Source organism: Lonchura striata, chromosome 10 (genome assembly GCF_050655825.1).
Source record: "Lonchura striata isolate lonStrDom1 chromosome 10, ASM5065582v1, whole genome shotgun sequence".
Taxonomy (NCBI): Eukaryota; Metazoa; Chordata; class Aves; order Passeriformes; family Estrildidae; genus Lonchura; species Lonchura striata.
Window position 1 is genome coordinate 19,851,235 of NC_140712.1, and position 25,181 is coordinate 19,876,415.

At 42.3% G+C, this 25,181-nt stretch overlaps 1 long non-coding RNA gene across 1 annotated transcript in view; it reads left to right on the forward strand.

Moving 5' to 3' along the window:
• The window catches only part of LOC110474476 (uncharacterized), a 59,296-nt gene that overhangs the window by 24,632 nt on the left and 9,483 nt on the right, over positions 1-25,181 (forward strand). The window contains exons 5-7 of the long non-coding RNA XR_002466077.3: positions 6,696-6,792; positions 14,457-14,682; positions 15,656-15,746. This is a non-coding gene — a long non-coding RNA (uncharacterized LOC110474476). The remainder of the gene's footprint in view (positions 1-6,695; positions 6,793-14,456; positions 14,683-15,655; positions 15,747-25,181) is intronic.

The following is a 25,181-nucleotide window of genomic DNA, read 5'->3' on the forward strand; positions in this document are numbered from 1 at the left end:
AATGTCTTTTTTCTTCCCCATCACATCCCTCAGAGTACCTTAAATTAAAGAAAGCAATACTAGGGCAACAACAAAAGCAGGAATGGGAATGACACAGCAGCAAACCAGAAAGCAAATGGCTGACAAGGGATATTTATATGTTGCATGGTGTTATTTTGGCTGCTCTGTTTGTCCAAATTGCCCTAGAAAACAGAGAGCACAAGCAGCTAAATGAAGGCTCCTTGAAGTTGGGGTTTTGCTGGATCCTGATGTGTGTGTGCACTGGGTGTGGGTGTATTTCTGTGTGTACATCGGGGAAGAAGGAAGATTGTTATTGTGGTCTCTTTATAGACAGGCATAAACACCCCTGTTTATTTCCAGCATGCCATCTAAATTCAAAATTAGCATAAGCTGATGGTGTTAATTGATTTATATGCATGCAGGCAGTGGTTTATCAAAGGTAGAGGGACATAAGGTCACTCCCCTAAGGGCCTCTTGGGAACAAGTATCCATCTGAGATAATATTGAGATTGGCATAGTTGGGAATATAACTGTGTCCAAGTATGAAGAAACTGAGTTCTTTGTCATTAGCAGCAAAATAATTCTCCTATTAATATTATAATTCTCCTTTTAATAAAGGCTGCTCTCATTGAGGTCTAGGAAAGTGCCCTCCAGGTCTGCTCTGAAGTGGCCCAGGCTGCAGCTGGAAGGCTGCCTGCCTTCCCAGAGAAGGGAAAAGTCCTGTCCAATTTGCCATCTGAGCCCAGCTCTCAGAATTTTGTTCCTTTCAGGTCAGTGTACCTCAGCCATTGTGGAAATGCCAGAACACTTTCTCTGAGGAGGTCAGCAATGACACAGAGACAGCAGGGACCAACAGGGACTTCTTTACTTTCTGAGAAAATTTCATTAAAATATTTTCCCTGAGCTGTACCAAGAGCAAAGCCAGAAAAGGGCCTTGACTTGCAAGTGTAAAAGGAGGGAAAATACATCCCCTCTTGCAGTGCTGGCCTCTCAGAAGGGAGGAAAGAAGGATTAAAGCTGTAAGCAGGCACAACTCTTTCTCCATTGACAGCTCTGGGCAAAGAATGGATATGGCAGAATTGTCTAAAATGCAAGTCTGAAAATTCTTTGGCCAAAATGTCTCCTATTGCTATTGGTTTTCACTATCTATTTTAAAAAACTTTGGTTTTTTATGAAAATGGGTTAATCTGAATGGAACTTTTCTTTTTACTTTCAATATCTCTGTTTGTTTGTTTGTTTGTTTGTTTATTTGTTTTCCCCTTACCTTTTCCTGGGTCATTCTGTGGAATTCAGACATGAAATAATTTTAAAAAAGCATCTTCCACTTGTAAGTGAACCTCCCCTGCCTGGAAAATTGGGAATTTTGCCTCTCTAGTAGGAGCTGTAGTATCTGATTGCTCTCTGACTAAGTAGGAGCTCGACAAGGCCACCTTTACACTGAGCAATCCCATATATCAGAGGCCACCCTTTTGAATTCAATGTTTTTGCTGGTGCTAAGAGAGGGTATTGGGAACAGCCTGAAATCACACCTTTCACATAATAAGCAGCAATGAATAGAAAAGAAAAGGAAACATGAGGCTTATAGGATTTAAGGAGTTTCTTTTGAAGAAAGAATCCACCCTGCTGCTGATGGCCAGATGCTCATGTGGGTGTTGAGACGTGCAAATAAAGCAGGGTATAAAGCTGTTAGCAATGGTTCACAGCAACAGACCAGCTCCTGTCAAGGAGAAGCAGGTTAGGTAAACTTTTCAGGTGTTTGGAGGTGAATCTTTTCATTTGTGCACAGCCCTTGTTTGACCCAACTATTTCACATCATTACCAATTGCTTTGTTCGTACATATCAAACTTCCTTCTGGTGCTTTATTGGTTTCTGCTCTTGCTGACCTCTTCCAGCAGTTTACTTTCTAACATCCTGAAAGCTTCATCATGACTGCTCAGCACACCTCACCGAGGGCTGAGATTAAAAGTTAAAAAAAGAGAAAGAGTGAACACAACAGGAGAGGAAACAGAAGAGCTTTTGGCAGCAGCCTGGTGACACCCTGGGGGGAGTCAAATGGGATGAGTAGCCACCCGAAATAATGGCAGAGGGGAAAAAAGAGAGAAGAGACTCAAACAGCAGGACCTGAGTGAGAGAATTAGTAGGAACATCAAGCTGAGAGGGCCAGGGGAGGGGAGGAAGGCAAAGTCTATCTCTCCATCTCAGCTCTCTGTTCCAAAGAGAGACACTGAGCCCTGTTAAAATAGAAAATGGGACCATTTAGTTTACAACACTAGGCACAGATATCTTGTATTCAGAGTCTGCTGCTCTCCTGGACTGAAAGTCTGCCTGGCTCTATAAGAGCAGTCCCAGGGAAATCTGAAGGGAGGACAGAAAGGGGAGAAGGTGGGAATTAAACAGGGGGAGAGCAGATAGTGTCAGCCCCAGCTGCAGTGGCTGCAGGGCACAGCCAACACAGCACCAGCAATATTCTCCCTCCATAGGTGCTGCAGAGCTGCATTGGTGTCCCCTCCCCGAGAACAAGGCTGCAGGGACACAGGGAAAGTGAGAGGACACCAGCCTGGCCAGGGCTCACTCTGGCTGAGCCCAGGTCCTTCAGCCTCCTCTATCCTGGCAAATCTTATTTGGATTATGTTTAGGCTGATCAATTCTTGGTGAAGGATAAACATTTCATTTAACACAGAGAGGATGAGATTTGGGAGCCTGGCTCCTTCTGGATGGAGTGACAATGGAAACATTCAGTACTCATGCCAGGAAACATCATAAGATTTATTTAGTGTCAATAAAAGAAAGAAATATTTTGACAAAACCAGAATATTTTACTTGGGTTAATTTTTTAAAAATAATTCTCTATTATATGATAGAAAATTAAAATGTAAAGTCAAATATTGTTGTGTCCCCCTCAAAAAGTTGGCATGGGTACTTTAGCACAGTCAGGACCTTTTTTCTAGTTTTCTTCCAAAAAGGAGCAGTGTCAAAATCAGTTTGATGCTATGAAATGTTTCAGTGTTGATGGAAGCACCTAACTAATAGTCAGGGTATGTATGGCTGTCTCTGCTGTTAACATTACAAAGAGTCTGACCCCCAGGTGCTCTCCCAGGCTTTCAACTCAATTTGCAAAATTCAGGCTTTTCTTTAGGTTTACAGTAGCATGAAGCAACATAAAGTTCAGTGATGATTGGATTAGGCTTTGACAAATATGAAAAAAACATTGAGATGTAATGTTAAAGCAGAAGGAACTCCAGGAAAGAGCAACTAGAGGTCTATTTTGTGAACATACTGAATATGTGGCTACAGCTGCAGCATATTCAGACTGTATAAAGTGCCTAACAAAAGACATTATGTAAACTTTTTATTTGAATAAGAAAAAGAGTATTTGACCTGCATTCTTTTCTCATTAAGCATATTTTTTTCTGTGCACATTCTGGTTCTTTTTTTTTTTTTAATGCTAATGAAGAATTAAATTGTTACATCTTCAGACTAATGACTCTCATGAAGATTATTTTAACAATTCTTTCCTACCCTTTTCAAGTCCTGTTTCATGCTTAGGAGGCACAGAGAGTTTAAGCTTCCACGTCTGCCTTTGGTATTTCTACCAAGTGTAGATTTGTGACATGTGCTGCCATGTCCCAGGGTACATAAAGCTTCACTTTGGTGTCCTTGACATCTTTGGTCCTTTTTGTGGCTATCTCATAATTCATGCAAGTGATGCCATACAACTGTAAGTTTTTCATGAGGTCATAAAACTGATTTATAGAGGTTTTCCCATAATCTCCAAGCAAATTAAAGAAGGTTGATGGAGCTATGCAACTCACTGTTGCCTCAACAATGGTCTCATTCAGAAATGACACTGAACAAGATTGAGGTATTACGATATCAAGAATGTCCTTAAGAAGCCTTGTCTGTCTGTAAAAAAAAAGTGATGCCTACAAGCCAAGAAGGGCTGTTTCTTCTCTACACGTAGTTGATTTTACCCGTGACATCTACCTTAAGATTAATCAGACAATTTCTTACTTCACTTTCTGCTTTCAAATGGAAAAGTCTGATTAATCCAATGTAGATCAGCACTTATAAAAAAAAATTGAGGTTAATCCCCTTTCCCCTCTGAGATGTTTGACGTTTTGGATTATCCATTTTACAAACCATGTTTTATTTTGCTTTTCAGCTTTTAAAACAATTTTATAATAAGGGAAATATTCCAATAAGGAAAAAAATCTAATTCCAAAAATTCCAATAAAGGAAAAGATATTTATATACACCTGTATATATTTGCACATATATATAAACCAGATATATAAAATTACATATTTGTAGGTCTAAAACTGTGGGGGTTTCACATATATAGGTATTAAACTATTTAAAATGCACATATATAAAAACTAAACACAAACCTCAAACTCTATTTCCAAACTGTTAAACGTGGACATTTCAGAATTGTAGGAACTTTATTCTTCCATCTTTATTTCTGAAGCTGTTTGTGAAGCACTTCCATTTTGACAGAACTATATAGTCCAAGAAAATGAGCTTTCACTAAACTGCCTCCAACTTCAATATATGCCCTGTGTCAAACTCAGAGAGAGCTTCCAGCCTCTGTGTCTGGGGCCAAGTGCCAATTACACTGCACCCAATGGCCTATAACTGTCTTTTTTGCTTCTGTGAATATCACTTTTCTAGTTAAAATCTTCAGGACAGCTTGCAAAGTGTTTGCTACTATTGCTCTGGAGTTAAAAGTAACCTTGAAAACATTTCTCCATGGTAGTAATGGAGGTGATTCTTCCATCCCTTCTCAAAAATGGCATTATATCGTTCCTATCTTTCCTCCTCAAATTCTGCCCAGCAGGCTTCTGAAGACCTTTTTAAGGTGGGTGTTATCCTTTTTATTTTCTTCTTATTTGAATATTTCATCTCAAACTTCACAGGGAGATGACTATCTCCCAAGTGCGTGAAACCAGCCAGGAGTGTTTTATACGTACATTGTAAAGCATTTGATGTAATCTGTGCTGTGATTATACATAAATAAGGAAATAAAATCTTTTTTAAATCACCTTTGTATTGGAATGAGTGGGTTTTTACCAAAGAGATCATACAAACTAAGGGAGTTATAAAGGTGAAAAATTCAGGCCCTTTAAAGAGTATTTGCAATAAAACCCAGGAAGCATAGACATTATAAGTATTAGTTTTATTATTGGAGTGAAGAAATAATTGTTAGAATTATTTCCTGAGTGATTTAAAAGTGTTAATGGAAGTGTTGAGCCGTATTCTGATCACAGAGTTTTGTAAATTAGAAGTAACTTAATGATATGAGTTCATTAAAAGGGAGATGGCATCAACCTTGCCATAGTCAGGCACTGTACAAAGAAATGTAAGTATTTCAATAAAAGACACATAGCAGAACTCTAGTTCAAGTCAATACTGCCTTATGGCCAGTGTATTGCAACAGGCTGTAAAAGAAAGTAATGAAATCATTAGATACTGTGTCCTTGCATTCTATTTTCTATTTACATGATAATAAACCATTATTAATATCATCATCATTGTTATTGTTCTAGTATTGTGAATTCTTGTAGTTTTCTCATTATTTTCCTTAAAGCCTCAGACGCTGGAATCAGGTGATCACCTAGTAAATTTCCAATTTTTTTATTTTTTAATTTAAATGTAATATCCTAGTTTTCCTAGTTGTAGAAAGAAGTTCAAAAGCACATTTTGAGTGCAGCTCAAATCACCTAATTTTATGTAACTACATCAGATGAGTCAAAGCACCAAATTTGTAAAATCCAGGTGGCGTGTGAAGCACAGAAGCTGCCCTAAAGGTCCCAGCATTTAAATGAAACTAACTCCGTTGTCGCCAGTGCCAGTAATTACAATAAGCCTGGCATTTCTTGTTACCCTGTGAAATTACCTGCAAGGCCTTTTCATATTGTCTCCATGCTGTTGTTTTCATGCTCAGCAGAGCATTAAGAGTCAATGATGGGCAGCTCTTGTGTTTGACTGCGAATCGTGGGGCATTTTGCTTTGGACTCTATAGAAAAATCCTCAAGGTGTTTATTGACAAATGCTTCCTACGGGCTGCTGTAATAGAGAATTCTCCTCTCTCCCCGCTCCCCGGTTCCTACAAGGCCAATCTGCTCCACATCTAGGCACGCTGTTGCAAAAAATATATTTTTTTCAGTACCCTCCGTAATGTGCCTTCAACAGGAGCTATGGATCAAACGTGCTCCAGACCAAAGGCACTCAGTCCTCCAGCTCGGAGCTGTGTGCTGCCATTTCCCCTCCATTTGTTCTCTGGAGCTGACTGTGTGTGCGGTCATCCATAAGGGTGCTGGGATACCCTGGAGAGAGGAGGAATAGCTGCAGCTATTTTTCATTATTATATACTTCACTTCGTAATAAATGAGATCCATAGCATGTGAACGCTGCTCTTGTAGATCATCATATCAGCAAGCACAAGGAACCTTGTGTGCCACAAAGCTAAATAAAATAAAGTAAGTAATCCCCAGAAAAATAGTCAGGGGGGAGAGCACTGAGTGTTCAGGATTGCACAGTGCATCCTGTCAGCCTGAGAATGACCTCAGGACTTGCAGCAGCTGGAGCATGGGTAGTTTTAAAGCTGAAGCTGTGGTCTGCATGCCTGTCTCATCTCTATCTCTATCCACATATGATGCAGAAAGTACAGACTTGCACTTCCATTGCCTTGCAGGTGTCTTTGGCATAACAGGGACCAGCAAACAACTTGTGACCCAAAAGAGAAACAGCAGCAGTAGCAGCTGGGCTCTTCTCCAGAGCTCCTGATAATGGTGAGTGTTGAGAGTCTCTATAAAGTAGAGCAGATCAGATGTGGAATTTTCAGACCAAGGTTATGGAAAATCCAGTTCTCCACACCCCCCATGGTTTTGCAGGTAGGGCAGGTATTTGTCTGCAGTGCAACATCGCAGATCTGGGAGATCTGGGTTGTCCTGCTGAGTCCAAAGTGAGTTTCTCACCTGTTAACATTTTGACCAATAACCCAAAGATGTGAGCTATTGAATATCTAGTCAGTGCTAAGAAAATTATGGATGTCTATTTCCTGAAGAGCAGCTATAATTCGGGAGAGGAACTTTGGTGTTATTTCCATAGGCCAGTGATGTTTTGGTACCTTCTGCCTTTGGAAAATGATCTATTTATTGGGAGACATAAGGAACCAGTTCTAAATCTGGGTTTGGTGTACACAAGTGTTAGCAGGAGGCTACAAAATAACAAAACTTAGTTCTAGAAAACCACATTCAGAAGCATAAAAAGAGTGAAAGAATAGATAGGATAAAATGTAGCTCTTTTCTGGAGGTGAGGATTCTACCTTACAGTTTATTTGGCATCATAACTCTTGTAAAATTACAAGCAAAAATTTACACATAAACACACAAAGAGAATTCTCCCACTGTTCTAAAACACAATGGTTTTCTTCACTGTGTTTGCCTTGGATGTGAGTTGAGAGGATTCTGGTTTGGTTAAACTTTCTGCCTCTTAGATAAAAAACAGCAGCAATTTTCTGCTTGAATTTCTCTGTGACTAAATCCATTGATCATCCTTTCTCTCAGTGAGTGAGGAGTGTGTTTTCTCTTTAATAACTACTATCCTTCTCCCTGAATATTTTTTTCTCTCCCCTTCACTTGTTTGTGTTGTGTTGGTCAGTCCACTGCACTATTCCTCTGAGAGACAGAGAGAGAGCAAAATTGAAGTTATTTTATGCTTGGTCTCCCTCGGTCCCAATTTTCAAATCTTCATGTCAATTTTCACACATCAGTGTCATATGGCGAATGCTATGGAAATTTCAGTGGGGTCCTTGGGAGACAATTTATACATGACCCCCTATTCCCTCCCCCAACCAGGCTGCAGACCCTGCCTTTACAAAGAATAAGTGGATTTATAATTAATGTGGATTTTAAAATATGAGTACATTCAGAAATTTCCCATTTGTTTGCCTCTGCTGCAGTACGAGTTCAAAGGAATACAAGCTCTCTCTCTTTCTCCTTTCCAACCCTAATAAATTGGCCAAGTTAAGTTAGTATAAAATTACCTCATGGTGAAGTGAAAGATCAACTCATTAATAACTTTACTTTTTTCCCCTAAAAGTTATGCTGATGAAGGTTTATCAATCAGCTTATCACCAGTTAGCAAACACACTCACTGCCACCTACTTAGGTGAGCAAGGTTAGGAGGAAATGGAAGATGGTGAGCTTGGATGGGTAATTCTATCTTCTTTTAAACTAATGAGTGTTCATGGTCTGAGTAAAATCCTAGGACAAGATACAAAGGCTCAGTTGATTCCAGCAGAGCATTTCAATCACTGACCTTAAAATGGGCCCCTGACATCAGAAGGGTACACATCACCTGCTGCATTTTACAGTGTTAATTATCCTCTCTGTGGACAATAAAGGGATGCCAAGTTTTCCAGGTTACATCTCAAAACATCTTAAAACTTAAGCCATTCATGAGGAGACCTAAACTGCACCCAGTCCCACTCCTTAGATTTTATTTAAAGATGGTGTCAAGGCATCACAAGTACCTGATCTTCTCTGTCACCCACCCCCAGCACCTAGAGAAAGATTTTGAAACATCATCAGCCATGAAGTTTTGTATAGTTTATTTTAGTTTGTTCTTTTTTTTCTTTGACAAAACCAGCAAATAGTAACAGGGAAAATTTAATGCCTGACTTTGAAAGAGCTCCATCTTCCATTCTTTGTGGACATTCAGTACCTCTTGCAGGTTCCCTGCTCTACCAAAAATAATTATTTTTGTCCTTCAATCTCTTACCTTTCCTTCACCTCATCTTTGTCTGATTATTTTTTTTCTCAATTTTGAAAACTATCTTGGGAATTACAGTGGTAGTAGAATGGTTGAGGTAGTTTTTCTTCTGAAAAGCTCTGGGGATCAGGTTTGGGCTTTGCAATGCAACATCTCATCCAGGAGATGTAGCAATCAGTATCACATCATCCTCCAGTTTATTTAAGTGGCTTCAAAACCAGATGCAATGTGTACAACAGCACATTGAAACCCTCCACCAAGCTGCCTTCCCTGGTGATTTCGTGTGCAACCTCTGGATGGGATAGCTTTATTGGAATTGTCCTCCTCCGATGTGGCCAGAGGGAAATGAACTGAATGAGCATCCTTCTGTGCCACACAGGGACCATCCAATGCACTCCACATGTGTGCAGGTAAGAACACACTGTAGTTTGAAGTAACATGACCCTCAGAAGGGCTGCAGAAAATATATTTGTTTGGCATGCTGCCATTTTGCTGCTGGCTGCAATCTTATCACCTCTCCCAGTCTAGGTCAGGGGAAGCCCTGCAGAACAATTCAAGAGGGGAAAAAAGAGCATCTGTAGGTCCTGGGGCTGCCTCATCCCTTAAGGTGCTGTTGTCTCTGGAGGCACTACTCAAACAAAGTCAAAGAGTTCCTCTGAGATGCTGAGGGCTGCAGGCATGGTCTTATGTAAAGCTGAAAGCTGTAGGAAATGTTCACATGTGAAGATCTCAGTTTTTTGCCTTGCTGGAGAAATTAATCTTGGAACAGTGACCAAGATTGCCTCAGTTTATCCAGGACATGCCCATAGCACTTCTCTAACAAGTCTTCTGGTGGTGGATGAGGTGCAAACTCTGGGGCAACTTTGCACCACGCAGTCACAGGACCATCAGTTGAGAGCTGCAAACCTGCTGTTCTCACCAGCACTTCTGAAAATCAGAATTGCCTGTGTCTAGGGTTAAATGAGGCATTTTCACTGCTGTAACAGCCTGCCTTATGCTGATGTAGCTGGCAGAAGGATAGAGCCCTCAGCTATATTGTATATATTCCTGTAAAGACAGGGGTAATCCACCAAATTGAGCAAACAGCACATAACTCAGAGAGTGGGCACGTGCCTCTGCGTGTGTGCGTGCACCTGGGTGTGTGAGAGACAGAGGGGGAGATGAGATATGTGGGGAAATACATGAGAGATGAGACTGGAGAGATAATTTCCAGAAAATACAGCAACCACCAGAAACTCTGTCTTTCCAGCTGGAGGGTTTTGCAGTGCTGGTGCTTCTCTCTTAACTTGACAGCTCCGCTCTTAGCCCAGCTCATAGTTGCTGCCTATAAATTTAATTAGAATGGGGGTAGGGGAGGAACAAGCCTGCACGGCACTTGGCACAGCGCTGAAAATAACCAGCTTTAATACCTTTGACATTGAAGCACCTGCTAAGGGCACAGGCTGCTGTGCAGCTGACCCACCCTGCTCTGGTGACAGGATGTGTCACTTTGCCTGTCCTCCAAAGGTGCAGCCCACCCCGTAACCCAGGGGACTGCATGGCTCTGGGGCTGGGCATCTCCCCGAGCACCACGAGGCAGCGTTGAACCCTGGAGGCACCGGGGAGGGACACCAGGCACCCCTGGCCATGTGGAAAGGGAGCTGCTCAGGCACTGCAGCGTGCCTCGTGTATTTCATTTTTCTCTCTCTGATGTAGTGGGCTATTTTCTGTGTTTGCAACTAAGTGCTGCACTGCAGCCAGCCGTGAACATTTCTGTTGGCCCAGCTGGCCTCTTGTTTTAATGCTGTTCTCAGGGCTCTCCCTGGGTAGAGCGGGGAAGTAAACAGATTGGAACTTTGCCCACACATATATATTTAATTGTGAGCTGATTTTGTGCTAGGGAAATGTAATAGACCCATCACTTCAGGCAGAAAACTCCCAGCAGAGGCAACAGGTTAGAGATTTCCCCCACTTCTGGAGCTTCCTGGGATGTAGCAGGTCTTATGGATGTAGGGACTCTTTGACAGAGATTGAACCTTTTATACTGTTTCTGATAAGCTCCAGGCAGTGTGGAGGCAATTTAGGGATTTCAGAGATATTTGACCTCTTTCCTATGCATGCTGTGGGGATCTGCTTGTGATCATGGCTTTGGGTCATGTTTGGAGATGCCCCATCTGAGAAAAGAAAGTCCCTGAGCTCCTCTCACAGAGTCCATCAGTGACACAGTGTCAGGATGCAAATGAAACCTGGACCACATCTGACCCTTTTGCCACCATTAAGCGGCACTGATGCTGCTGCTAGAAACACTTTTCAAATGTGTAATTTGATTTTTTTTTTAAATTGTGTTTGAATCTAACCCAGTTTTAGTTCAATTCAAGTTAGACAAATTCAAATCAAGATCAGATTGAATTCCCCTTGAAATCTGAGGGTATTTTCATATCCTCCAGGGAAGGACTCAGTGGACCTGAACTTAATTTGAGGAAAAAGAGGTTTCAAGTGTCTTGACATCATCTTCACAGAAACATGGAATAGGTTGGGTTGGAAGGGATGCTTAAGATCATCTACTCCATGAGCAGACAGACAGTGAGCAGAGGGGACATCTCACACTAGACCAGGTTGCTCAAAGCCCTTTCAGATCTGACCTTGAATATTCATCACCCTCTTTCTTTTTAGGGCTCCTCTGCCATGCACCACCCTGCCTGGCTGTATGGCTCTGTTCCAAAGCCCTGGAAGCAGCTGCATTTGCTCAGACCTGAGGATGAGGCATCACAGGCAGCCCCTGAGCAGGGACCACACCAGGCAGAGGGGTGCACACAGCCTTTGCATACAGACACAAGACCTGAGAGGGCAAGACAAAATCCATTTTAAATATGCAGTCGAGTAGTGCAATTTTCAGCCTATTCAGGCTTGGCAAATGCCTTTGAGGGATCAGACTACCACAAGTACAGTTGTGACTATGCAGCAGTCTGTAATGCAACAGCTCAGATGTGAAGTTATTACCGCAGGCACCGTGTTGATACCTGTGTTAAGCCTCTGAGCATTGCCCAGTGTGAACTATGTGTTTCCACAAGACTGAGCAGACCCAGACAGAGCTGATTGCTCTTGCAGTTAATAAAAAGCACTGCACTTTCTCTCTTGACAATCCCGACACCTGAGTGCTTCCTACGTATGACAGTTAGCACATTCTGGTTGCTCAGTGGCCTGTGAGAAATGAGCCTCTTCTCAATTTAGTTCCTATCATCAGACAAGCAGTACACACAATAAAAAACACACCTTGACAGTCAGCCCCCAAAGTAGCCCTGGGGACTGCAGGTCTGAAGTTCCCTTTCTCTTCTACGCAAAGCCATAAACCAGATGGAATTTATGGGGATGGACTTCCTTCTGGAAAATCAAGGTAACTCCACCAAAGTCAAAGGAGTCACTCTGGCCAGTGCAGAACAGCCTGGAGGAGGGGAACCTCTGCTGACCCCACCACGTTTCTTCCCTAGATGGAGCTTGTCAAGCCCTCCTGACTTTCACTGGTGGGCATGGTCTGCCACAAGGTCCCCTCAGTCAGAACAAGGTAAAAGTCCTGCCTCCACCCATGAGCCAAGCATTTGGAACTGACCTTCCAAGAAAGAGCACCAGCATGGGTACGATGTCCTTTTGTTCCAGGAGGGTGAGGAAGGCACAGGGTAGGGGGGCTGGAGGGCTGGACCAGCAGTGGGTGGACAGTGGCTGCTGTGACAGGCTGTGCTCCAGCCAAGCTCATCAGGTCATGTCAAACAGAACTAATATAAATGTCAGTGTGCTGCTTTCAGTTGTGAAATCTGTGTTTGTTGTACTGCAGTTCATTTTCAGTCTTCCAGCTCTATGGATGCTATCAGCTGACATGTCTGGCTGGTATCCTCTGCCAAAACTACACACACTCTCAGCATTTCTCAGGAGTTGGGTTTTTCTCTCCTCCCTGTGACATGCTGATGTCAAATTTCTCCCTGGGTCTGTGATACACAAGACCATCCACACGTACTAGATAATGAGTTTAACATTTCAAGGACAGAAGCTCTCAGTCTCAGTGAGACACAGGGTGGATGTGCAGGCCTGATTTGAGCTAGGTGCCAAAGGTGGCAGGGGTCTTTTAAGCTTTTTTGGCATGTTCCCTCTTAAGATAATCCAACCCAAAGAAACAGATGTGTATAACTCAGAGTTCCATTGTTATTCTTATCACAGTTAAATATTTTGTTGTCATTAACAGCAGCTTAAATTCTTCTCTTATTTTTCCTTGCTTTTGGAATAAATTCTGTTTCTGAGCACCCAGGTCTCAGTCTTCTATTGATGCTGCTCTGGTTGACTCCAGGCTCTTCATAATTTCCCCACCCTACAATTTCATGTTGGCTTCACAAATAAAAATTCTTATTCTCTTCCATTCTGCTCCCCCACCTTTCTCTTGGCAACCTGATCTGCATATCCAAACTCAAGCATCCATGCTCTGACAATGACTCACAAGTCTACTCTGGACTTGTTTCTTTTTGTCCAAAACTGAAACTTCATGCAGTGCCCTTGGCTTTTACTCACTTGTGGTGAGCTGTCATCTTAAGCTGACCGTGAATTTCCAGTTTCCTCCCCACAAAATCTAGCACCTTTGCCTCTCTCTCTTTTTTTTTTTTTTTCCTATCATGATCTGGAGCTCATATTTGTTACTAAGGCTCCAAACGTAAGGAATTTTTTCATATAGCTCACCTCCCTCTAATTTATTACCTACAGAATGTATCTATGTCTTTCTGAGTTTCAGTTATAACAAATAGAAAAGATGCTGAATTTACTGGTGCTCCACACATATGAAACTCTTACAGAGGTTTAGAATTACTTGGATTTTATCTGTGGAAACATTCTTTATTTTTTCTGGACAAATTGAATCACATGTGTTTTTCCAAATTACTCTGGAAATGTAATTTCTCCAGCATATCAGTGTGATCAATGTATTGCTGTTTTGGTTTCCTTCTTGGAAGGAAGATATTCATCCATGGTAGTCCTGCTGTTTTAACAAATGCAAGTTAATCCTTTGAAGGCATTTTTCTGCCTCATTCTTTAGCTTGCTCTGATGAGACACTGCTGGTCACAGTCAGGAGAAGGTCAGAGGGGCAGCCAAGGACCAGAATCCTGCACACCCTGCCAGGCTGGCTGGCTAGGACAGACACACTGTCTCCCCATGACAGAGAGAAGTCTTCTTCTCTTCCCTGGATGCAGCTGCATTTCATGGTGGTGCATCTTCTCCTGCTGTTTCTCCTGTTCTTTTGCCAGTTCCTCGTCTCTTGGTTTTGTCTGAGCATTTCCTGGGACAAGAGCAAGATTTTTTATCTCAGCAGCACCAAGTACAGCAGCTCCCAAACCTCAGTGATGAGGACTGAGAGATGCCTCGTGCAATGCTGGTAATCAGTAACATAAATTAGAAAATGGTTATTTAATGGCAGTAGGGCAGCAGAACGGGACAGGAACCAGAAAAGCAGTTCCAAACTATGTATTTGAGACACTCATGCTTTGGCCTTGATAAGTGGTGGATCAAATAGGAGTTGGACTTCCATGGTCCTTGTGGGTCCCTTCCCACTGGGGATACTCTACAATTCTGTGCTTGTTGCACCAATGTTGGCAGAAATGTAGGGTCACCAGGACCAGAATCCATTCCTCTGGCCAGTGAGTGACAGCAGTGCTTTTATTTTGGCAGGCCAGCATCATTCCAGCCACCAGCACAAGGCAAAAACTTGCACACACAGAACACCCTCCTGCCCGTGGCAGCCAGAGCACCCTTCAGACATCCACCTCACCTGCTGACACAATCCTTCAGCACCCACCAAAATCAAATGCAGCTAATTGAAAGGTGATGACGGCCAGAGGATTCCTGGATTTGCATGCTAATTCCTCTATTTTAGCATCACAGAGCCCAAGTACAGGTAAGATGTGACTCTGCCCTTCATTCTACACTATTTCATGTCTTCTCCACAGTACACATGAATACACACACACACACACACACACACACACACACACACACACACACACACATAAACTTTCTCTCTTGGGCTGTCCTGAAGCCAAAAATCAGATGGAGATCATACTACATGTGCTTTCCAAAAGGCTGGCCAGCAGCTTCAAGGGGCAACAAGTTTTCTTTCCTCTTGCTAGGACAGGGCTGCAAACTGCAACTTTAAAAATCTCAGCTGGGATGAACAGAGCTCTTTCCACGGGCTGGGTTGCAGCTTCCTGATGCTTTTTATGCCATGGTTTAGGATGGATTCCTGGCTCTTGTATCACATGATACTGTTGAAGTTTTGTTTTGAGTACCCACCTCCTTCCCTGTTCTACCACTGGCATCTGCCCCTGCTCTAAGTCTACCAATTATTTCCTTTAAGTGTCAGCAGCACACCAGACACGTTGAGATATAACCTTTCTTCTAGTTGATGCTGTTAAACTATTACTTGAAACTGAAGTTGCAGTTGACAAGTGCTACTTCAGTCACTAATAACTACTTCAGGAGTGCTAGTGGTGTCTTGGCTCTTAATGCTGTGGCTCAGGGCTCAGGGAGTGTCTTTACAGGTCACTTGGAGCCATCCATCTGATCTAAAACAAGATCAGTCAATCTCTCCTCTGGCTCTGTGCCTTGCTTGCCAGGAGGTTCTTTCTCCATCCCCCCAGGGCTGCAGCAGTGGCAGATCTGGCATATCTGGGTGGCTTTAGGGGCTGCCCAGATTCCAGAGGATCCCACTTTGGGATGTACCTGTGATCCACAAGCTGAGTTTTTCTGTTTGCAGACAAAGAAAAATGAGGGCTCCAATTCCTTGAGGTTGAATACAGCTCTTTCAAGGGAGAAAGATGTCCTTTACTGGCTTTTTTTTTTTTTTTTTTAAATTTATTTTTTAAAAGCAGGTTCTGTGTTCAACACCTTCCTGAGAAAAGAGGATTTCTGCATGGAAGGAGAATGAGTACTCAGACACACACCTCAATTCTTCAGCATCAGGTAAGGAATAGCTTTCCTTCCATTTCCCACTCCCCTTTCTTCAGGATAAGCTCCTCCAGTCTAATCAAAGCATCTTAGTTATCTTAGACACAGAAGATTCACAGTTTGGCAGAGGTCACAAATATTTCCTTTCTATTTTGGCAGGGTTTTGGCTCAGTCTGAGGATGAATTTCAAACAGAGTAATATAAGGCAAGGCCAGATCATCAGGGGCACTGAGTCTTATGCCCTGTTACTGCAGAGAATCCTCTAAGAGATGTTAAATCCAGAACAACCTCCACTTTTCCTTTGTCTCCTGCATATAAGAAGCTACAATGTGGTATAACAAACTAGGTCTGGCTTTTCAATAGAAAAAAAAAGATATGTCAGCTTTTAAGTCTCCTTGACATGACAACATCTTCATCTAAATCGTGAAGCCATCCTTTGGATAGCCCAGCCTTGGTCTAATGTCTTTTAGAAAATGATGCTCATTTAATTCCTGAAATGTGAAATCTAGGTCTCAGGTCAAGAGCATAGATGTTGTTTAGCTGAAAAATTTAGATCCATCAGACTGTCTGCAAGAGTCTGCAACTTTTCAAACTTTAGATTGCACTAGACTCTTACTGCTATATATAGTCTTTTGAAGAGTAGCATCTAAATAAAAATACCCTTGAAATACAGGGCACTTTTTATGCTCCCACCCTCACAATTTTTTAGGTAACAAAAGGCTTCTTCAGGGCCAGAGATTGTCTGTGCAGAACAAATAGCCAGACCTCAGCTAAAAGTTTATTCCTTTTTCACTCTGTATCCAGCCCTGAATTCTTCCCTCAGGCAGGATTTTGATGGGACTTGATGGGAGAATCCCCTAAGACAGGCAGGGTCAGATCACACAGATGAAGGGACTTGACAATATGGGAGATATGGAAGCACCTCAGCCAGAGTAGGGCAGCCACTTCATGGGAAAATAAACCCAGTTCTTATCTTAGTAATTGTACAGACAAATTAAATCTGGGCCCAAGCAATCAGGACTCACCCCTTCACTGTTACAAGATGACAGACCTCCAGCCAAGCCACATATCATTTGGTAGTAGAGTGATCAGCTGAATCTCTTGCCAGGCAGATTTCTAATTCTCATAAGATGTGTTGGTTATGGGAAGGATGTTTCTACAACACAGGGAAATTTTCATCCTCAATGGGAAACACAGCTGGGCCAAAGGAAAGCTTGTGTGGCACCTGTACCTAGAGCAGATCACACACACACATGAGCTTCCAGAAGGCAACAGAAACTCCATTCATATGGCAATTGTGTCTTTATATCCTCTCTATGTGTATGAATTTATGGTTGTATGAACAGCCATATCCAGTTATTGAAGTATTTGATGATCCAAAGTGCTCAAGGCCTTCTTATTCCATCTCATTCACCGTTAAAGTTCTGCACAACCTTTTTACTGACTTTCAGCCTGCCATAAATACAAATGACTTGCCAATAAAAGCTGGTATCTCCCTCTGTCAGGAGGACTATAGCATCGTTGTTATTTAAGAGGTGGCAGTTTTGACACAATTCTTATTTAAAATTTGTAAAAGGAAAAAAGATGATGTAATAAATCTGCATGTTCTTCCTAAGCAGCCATTGAAAGTGGATGCTCTTCCCCTTTCCAAAAGCATCAGCCGTTTAATGTTTCCTAAGTTGTTTTTGCATGAATTAGGGTGTTGGAGTGAAGCACTGTCAGTTACAAAACCACGCTGTTGTCTCCAGCTAATTTTGCGTTAGTAGCTCTTTTAAACTGCTAAATCTAGTTTTTAGTGTATGATGATTTTGCTTAGTGATGGTGTAAAACAGCTGCTACTTTTCTGATGAGTTGCCTGTTTTCCATTTTATGTCTCTGCAAGATGTTGGGTTTCATCATGGCCCCGTCTGACAGGCAGCTGAGAACAACCTGTAAAAAACCTCCAAAACACAACAGAAAGCAAAGAACCCCAAATCCAGGGTTCCAGACACCCATAGAGCCAAATTTCAGAGTGATCAGTCCTTCTGTCTTTACTGGTACCCTCAGACCATCTCAGTTCCACACCAGGATGATGTAGATGAGGAGAGGAGGGTGAGCAGGAAAGCAGGAAACTCGCTGCTCTAAAGTGGAAAATGAGTGGCCATCCAACACCCCCAGACTGTTTCTAGGGAGCTGGTTCAGATTAGCATGGCTGTGCTTTTTCTATCCTTGCTGCTCATGCTGCTGCTCCCTGCTCTCTGCCTGGTTATGGCCAGAAGGCTGAAATTATGGCTTGGATGAAATTATGGCTTGGAGTGTCTTTCCAAAGTAATTAATCACTCTGCTTTCCTCAGATTCTGCTTGCAGCCATTGCTTCTTGAGTGGCTTTTTGCCACTGAATCTCTTGGGTGCCAAACTCTTCCCAGGATGTGGCTGCTCGTGGCCATCAGAAGAAGGGAGCAAGGGCCAGACTGTTCATGACTCAGTTACCCCTCACCAATACTTCAAGGGGCCTCTCTTAAGCAAAATCCCCATTACCTTTGTGAAAGGTGTTTTGCATTTGGTGTTCACCAGAGGTTCTCATGAGGAAACACTTAGTGGTCACCCCGTAGATACTTTGCTACTGACTTTCCCAACCAGGCAAATAGCCCTGCTTTATTCAGTGGCAGAAAGCTGAATGGTTGTCTTTGATCTTGCCTTATCCCCTGTATCCTGTAGGCTGGCATTTGTTCCATGTGTTCCAAGCAAGAAAATGACAAAACTCATAAAGGAAGCACTCAGAGAGTGTCTCAAAGAGGTGAAGATTAAGATCTTTCCAATAATAACCCACACTCCATAAAAAGATCTTGGATTCTGGATAGACAAATTGGAAGCAGCTTGCCTCCCTGATTCTTCCTTCCTTTTGCACTTACTCTCCTCCTCAGCACAGCTCAGGCTTTTCCAAAAGCAGTGCAGCCCATTGAACAGCGGTGGTCTAAACTGTTATGGAGATCTTAAACTGCTGAATTGTTGCAAGCTAAAATTGATTGCAACTGAGCCTGTGAACTGAAGTGCTGGAAACAGCACAGAGAGAAGTGGGGAAAGGGTAAGAAAGATCTCGCTTTATTATTTTGGGTTTTTTTCCTCTTTCATAAGATTTCTGAACAATTTGGCCTTGATGAGTTCTGCATCTTTCTCAATAGCCATTGGACTGTTTTTCCTGGTATTTTCAACATAAAAGGTATTCTTGGTTTGCCTTCCAATTTGCTGGTTGCAGTGTAATTTCTAAAGAATTCTAAAAGTCTGCTTCGAAGTCAGATCCAGAGGGAAAAATACTGTGAAATTTACTCCTCCTCAAGCTAAACCCCCCACCTTTTTTAGATTTCCAAAATGAAAAATCTTTTTAGCCTGTTTCACTCTATTCTGCCTTGATTTTATTTGCACCCTCATCACGAGAGCATCTGAACACCTCCGAGTAGTACATTAAGCGATGTGACTAACATCTGTCACGTATAGTTTGCTTGCTGTCTCTCAGCATCCTTAAAATGAATTTAGTGCTTGTGCAGGATCGATAGTGCTGGAGACAGACAGTCTCTGCTCAGCCTCAGAGCTGGCACAGTTTGGGTGAGACCCCTGTGATGGTCCCCTGAGTGCCAGGTCATGGGCAGCACCCATGGAGGAGCTGCTCTGCACCAAGGTTGTTTCCAGCGGGACAAAGAAATGCAAGTAATTTGGGGAAATCAGATGAGGCTGTCAGTGTTTCCCTGCTCTCATCTGCATGCTGAGGGACATGTGTATGGTCTCGGGTGCCTGCAGTACTCAGGAGCCCAGATGCATCCAGCACTGCTGATTTTCCAAAGTTTTCTGCCTTCCTCAGGTGGCTTTTCTTATTGTCTTAGCATCAGTTACAACTTAGGGCTATTGATGGACAAGGATGTTGCTGCTTCTCACCACCAAAAACTTCTCTGCCAGATTTTTTTGACAGAGACAGTGTTCTCAACCACTGAAATCAGGTTAATAAATGTCCCTTGCTGAACAGAGCTGGGAGCCCTCTCCTCTGGAGCCAGCACCACAAGCAAGATCTAGGCATCCTGGGGCGTTGTAATTTCAAGCAATATGTTTTCTTAATGGGCCAAATATGCTTTGCCTAATTTTGCTTTCAGTGCATGGGATTGTTATTGCTCAGTGGCCCCACACAGGTGTTTAAGCAGTTTTGTGACAGGATTTTCCAGCAGCAGCATGAGGTTTTATTGACTGTTACCTCAAGAGTAACTTCAGAGGAAATGACATCCCCAGCTGCTTGTGATGGATGCATGTGGAGCTGTGGCAGAAAACTCAGGAGCCAGTGACCTCTGTCATTTTCTATCATATTTCGGGTAAGAATGCAAAGCAACTGTAAAAGGACACTGCTTTTTATGCAGTGAGAAGAATTAGGAGAGATGAAGTTACTAAATTACTTGTTTTCCCTGAAAACTGTTGGCTTGTCAGCTCTGATAAAATGAACATACAGAGGATAGGTCAATAAGTAAAATAAGTTCCTTATTTTATGAGGATGTAGGGTTTAATTTGGTCTGTGAGTATGGATTAAATGGTAGTCTAGGGGACTCTGATCTCTGTGTGGTAACCTAAATTATAAATTACACAGCTTTTGACACATAAGAGACATCTGACCCACAACTTGCCCTTGTTCCAATTCCATAGTAGGTCAAAACCCAGGTGAACACCACTAATTTCTCCTCAGTGCCACCAACCTGTACCTTGCCATCCATAAAAGGTTCCTGGTTGTTTGGAAACCCAGCAGGCTCCAGCAGGACCCACCCAGGGCATGTTCCAGAGCCTGTTTCTCTGGGTAATATCTGAGACTGTGCTCTGCTGTTAGCAGCAATGGAAACAGGAGCTATTTGATCAAGACAGATAAATACATCTATTTCAGAATACATAATCTTACCACATATGTGAAGTAGTTTAATCATTAGCAAGTTGTCAAGCTTTTATTGAATGGAATTAGCCTCTTTATTTCTGGTCAGGATCAATCTTTTTTTCCCCTTCCCAGTACAATGAATGCTTATATGTTACACGTTGCAGCGTCTGGGACAGATGACACTTGCCAAAGGGTTTGATGATCAATTCTGATACAAATCTGACATGAAGAAACAGGAGAGAATCTGCATCAGATGATCAGTGGGAGAGATAAATTCACATTTAATGTTTCTAAATGTCTGTGCATGTTGTATCCTTCTCAAGCACAATATTCAAAAGCAAGCACAGTGCACAAGACAATGCTTGGATGAGGACATAGAGTACAGGGGTGAGGATGGCATTTCTCAGTGGAATGTTGTAGAACCGTGGGATTGAGAGCCTAGTTAGAACTGTGATATTAACAATAAAACTATGGGGCAGAGAAATGGCCTCTTGCTCACCAGTTCTGGGATACAGAGGCCATGGGCAGAATAAAAAATACTTTCCGTATTTGTATATTCATTGTATATTCACTAAAAATCCTTGTTATATTTGCACCTCCAATTTGGAGATGAAGGAGAGACCTATTACCAGTCCCAGCCCTTGGAGCCATGCCTTCATTTACCACCAGTCTGCTTTGCTCCTCTTCCTTTCCCTTTCCAAGCAGGGCTGTATATGAGTATTCATGAACACTCCTTATTATTTCTCCCCTCACAGTTGCTTTTTTCTTCCCACACCTGCCAACATTAGCTCCTTCCTTTGACTCACGCTGCTGTGCAGCCTAATGCATATGATCTCCATGCCAAGATGTTATTTAATTTCCCAACAAAGTTCTTTTGGCGTGGAATGAGCTGAACAGTAAGAGCACAGGAGGGGAGGCATAGGCAGGGGTGGGAAGGGGAACCAGAAGGAACAGGGGCTCAAATTTACGTTGCCTCTGGCTTCACACACCCAACTTGTGCTGTGTGTGTCCGGGGAGCAGCGTGGGTGGGTGGAGATGGCAGCAGGGGGTTCATCAATGGCAGGTTGCTGAATCAGGAACCCTGACACTTGTGAAGTACTCTGTCAGGAACATTAAGTATCCAAAAGTGATAAAGCTTCAATTTGCTAGTCCATTAGACTAATTACTGCAATAATTAAGTAACTACTTGATTAGAACTAATGGGTACCTAATTATCCAGGAGAAAAGTATCAGGTGGCAATTATCAGGTGGCAATTAATAGACTGGAGTTAATGTCTTAGCACTGTCTTTGTATGAATTCATAAGCAAGGTAAAGAAAACAAACAATAACTTATTAATATTTATTGATGCCACAGTGTTTTTCAGCTTGTTTCATTTACACAGAACCAATTAGCGAAAAGACAGTTAGTGTTGCAAAGATGTAAAGTGACTGAAGCAGGGGTTTGATTTTAAAGGAACAGGATCACATTAGCACTTATAAGCAAAGACAAATGGGTATCAGCCAGGGACTTGATTCTGGTGCTACTAATTCATCAACAGAAGAAATCAGAGTAATTGAACTCAGTATTAATAATGAAACACACAGGAAGGCAGTTCCTGTCTTAATGGGGTTCACTTTAGTTTTGGTCCCTCCCTGGATCTCCATCAGCTTTTTCTCCACTGCCCAGGAAATGCAGAGACCCCTCGGTGCACAAACGGGAATTTCCCGCTGGCAGGGGTGGGGAGACACGCCACAAAACCCTCCAGGTCAATGCTGCCAGCTCTCTGAAGGACACAGATTTCCTGGACAGCTGAAGCCTGGGTGCAACACAGGTTCCATCATGAAGGCGAGATGGTACAGCTGAATTCCTGCCCATTCTCTGTGTTGGTGTGAAGAAACCACAACAGCAGCTCCATTCCTGGAAATTCCCCTTAGCTCAGCACCCACTTGAAACATCACTGTGAGTTCCTGTGGATGAAGTCTAAGAGTAAATTTAACCTGCTTTGGACCTCAAATCGGAGTGTAGTTAGGTTTTTTTTTTGTTGTTTGTTTGTTTGGTTTTTTTTTTTTTTGTAGGGGGGTCTTTTGTATTTTCTTTATTATTTTTCATGTCTGTGCAAAGGTCCAGCTTCTCAGATTACATAATTTTCTATTGTTTCTTTGAGGTCAATCCAACTGTAGTGATTTTTGCAGAATGAAACTATGGCCTAAGATGTACTTTTCTTGCTCTCCTCTCCAAATTCAAGGAGCTTTACATCTCCCAGCAGAAAAATGAAAAATACCAGGGCTTTCTTTCCTACAAATCTTTACGATCCTAATGATCCTCTAAAATGGCTTCAATCCAAAAACAGTTGTGCATGCAAGTTGTCTCCTTGTCTCTCTATGGGAAAGCTCATATTAGTTATAATTACTCTCCTGAGTAAGAGTTGTTAAAGTGTGATATACAATGAACTTGTGACTGATTTTAGAGAACAGAATGAAGAGTTCCCTTAAAAACCTCACTCCTTTGAAATTCAGCTGTTAGTTAATGGCAGACCAAATTCCAAGATGGCTTTTGCAGCTCTGCACAGTACATGGATTTATGGAAGTGGAGGATCTTTCCTCTAAAACAGCTATCCCCCCCCCCCCCCCGCCCCCTCCAGCTCCATGCTTTTTTCCATGTTATAAATAAGTGAAAGGTATTCTAATCATATTTTAGACTGTGTGCAGAGTCAGATGCTAAACCATAATGTCTGTATATTAGAACATGTGGAATGATAAATTGAGATAAATCTAAAATTTATAGAACATGAACATTTGCATAAACTGCAATATCCAAACACATAGGCTGTTAAGTAACAATTGTCACAAAGGGCATAAAAAATTCAACTTTGTTTCATGGAAAGAACTCAAATTCCTAACATGATTAAGATAATATATCATTTGTTCCTATCTTATTAAAGGCGTAATTGTTGTTAGACACAGAAGTGGCATTAACTCTAATCTGGCTTTATATATGTACAAATAGGAGGGGAGGTGGATCTGAAAATTGATGCTTTTGGTGATCCATAGGCATTTTATTAATGTTTGAATAATAACTGCCTGGAGGGCCTGTTATAAATTAAAGGGACGAATTGAGATATAAATTTTTATGAGGACTAGTTATACATTTCCATTATGTGTTTAAAAATGAAGGAATTACTGTGAACACAGCAGAACTCACATTTATTTGAGGTGATTTGGATGGGAGGGAAGGTGCAGTGAAGGAAGCTGCATGCTGGCTGTAAGAAAGATGTATCTGTCCCTGTGAAAAGATATATCATATGTCATGCATGAACTCTCTTCTACAGCAGACTTTTCTCTGCAGCTGATTTCGCATGATTATTTATTTGACAACAGCAAGTGATGATATAGCAGCGAGTTTTAGGCCACTTAGAGAAGAATTCTTATTCTTAAATCATAGAGGATTTCCCAAACCGAACCACTGTCAAACTAGAGTTAATCTAACAGAGAAACCCAGTAATCTCCTTGGCATACATTTCTCATTATTCCTGCTGCCTGGGTATACACATCTTCATTTGCAGCGCATCTATGGGACCAGCAGTGTTTCAGAGCTTCCTCCTGCCCTTTGCTGAGGCTGCTTTTGGGAGCTCATCTCTGATTGCTGAGAAAGCACCAGCCTCCCTTTGTTATCCAGCAGCACTGATGCTCTGGGAGATCCTCACACAGTCCCATCAACGTCCTTTGACGTGACAGCACGGGGGATGACAGCCCAATACCTTCACTCAGGCAGGCTTGGCCCAAACCCACATCTGCTCATAAGGGAGAGGAGGCAGGATGCCAGTATTTAGACAGCCACTTAATATGTGGGGACCTGTTTTCCATGCCCTGATTAATTGGAGCTGACCACAGAGGGCAAAGCGTCCTAGATGAAATTCTCCAGTGCTTGACCCCCCTTTAGAGGCTTGATTGCTCTGGACTTCAATAGGTGCCAGCAAGCTTGATGCCTTGCAGGTCTTTATCTGCATTCTCTGAGCCGCAGTTCCCTGTCTGGCTCACAGGAATGGCTCAAAGGAGTGGTTTGAGGAGGAATGTGTTGGTTGGGATGATATCCAGAGAGATGGCAATGTTGTATCATCTGCAGACATCCACACCAAGGTAGCAGCTGTGCAAGCGTGTGCCAGGGGAGCTTTATTATAAGACACACAGCACAGGGGCCTTCCATTTTACAGCCTTTCATGTGAGTCAATTAATCAATTCAAATGTTGTAGGTTTTTTTTGTTGTTTTTTTTCTCCCACCCCTCCCTTTAATTAGACTTACAAGGGCTGGGTAAGTATTTTCTTTTTGGACTAGGCCTGATTCATTGGGAAATAAGACTTGAGGATGCTCTTGGCTTGCAGAGAGCCTGACGCATTAATGAAGTTGATAAAACATCAAGACCTAGCTCAACCTCATTTTCCATCTTTAAAGCATCACCCTTGGCTCTACCATTCATGGAGATCACTGTGCACACTTGCAGGGGGGTGGTTGGCATTGCCTTTTAATCTACAAACAGTGGTAGATTTTTCTTTCCAATGTGGAAATGAGGTGGTCTAAAGAAATATGGCAAAA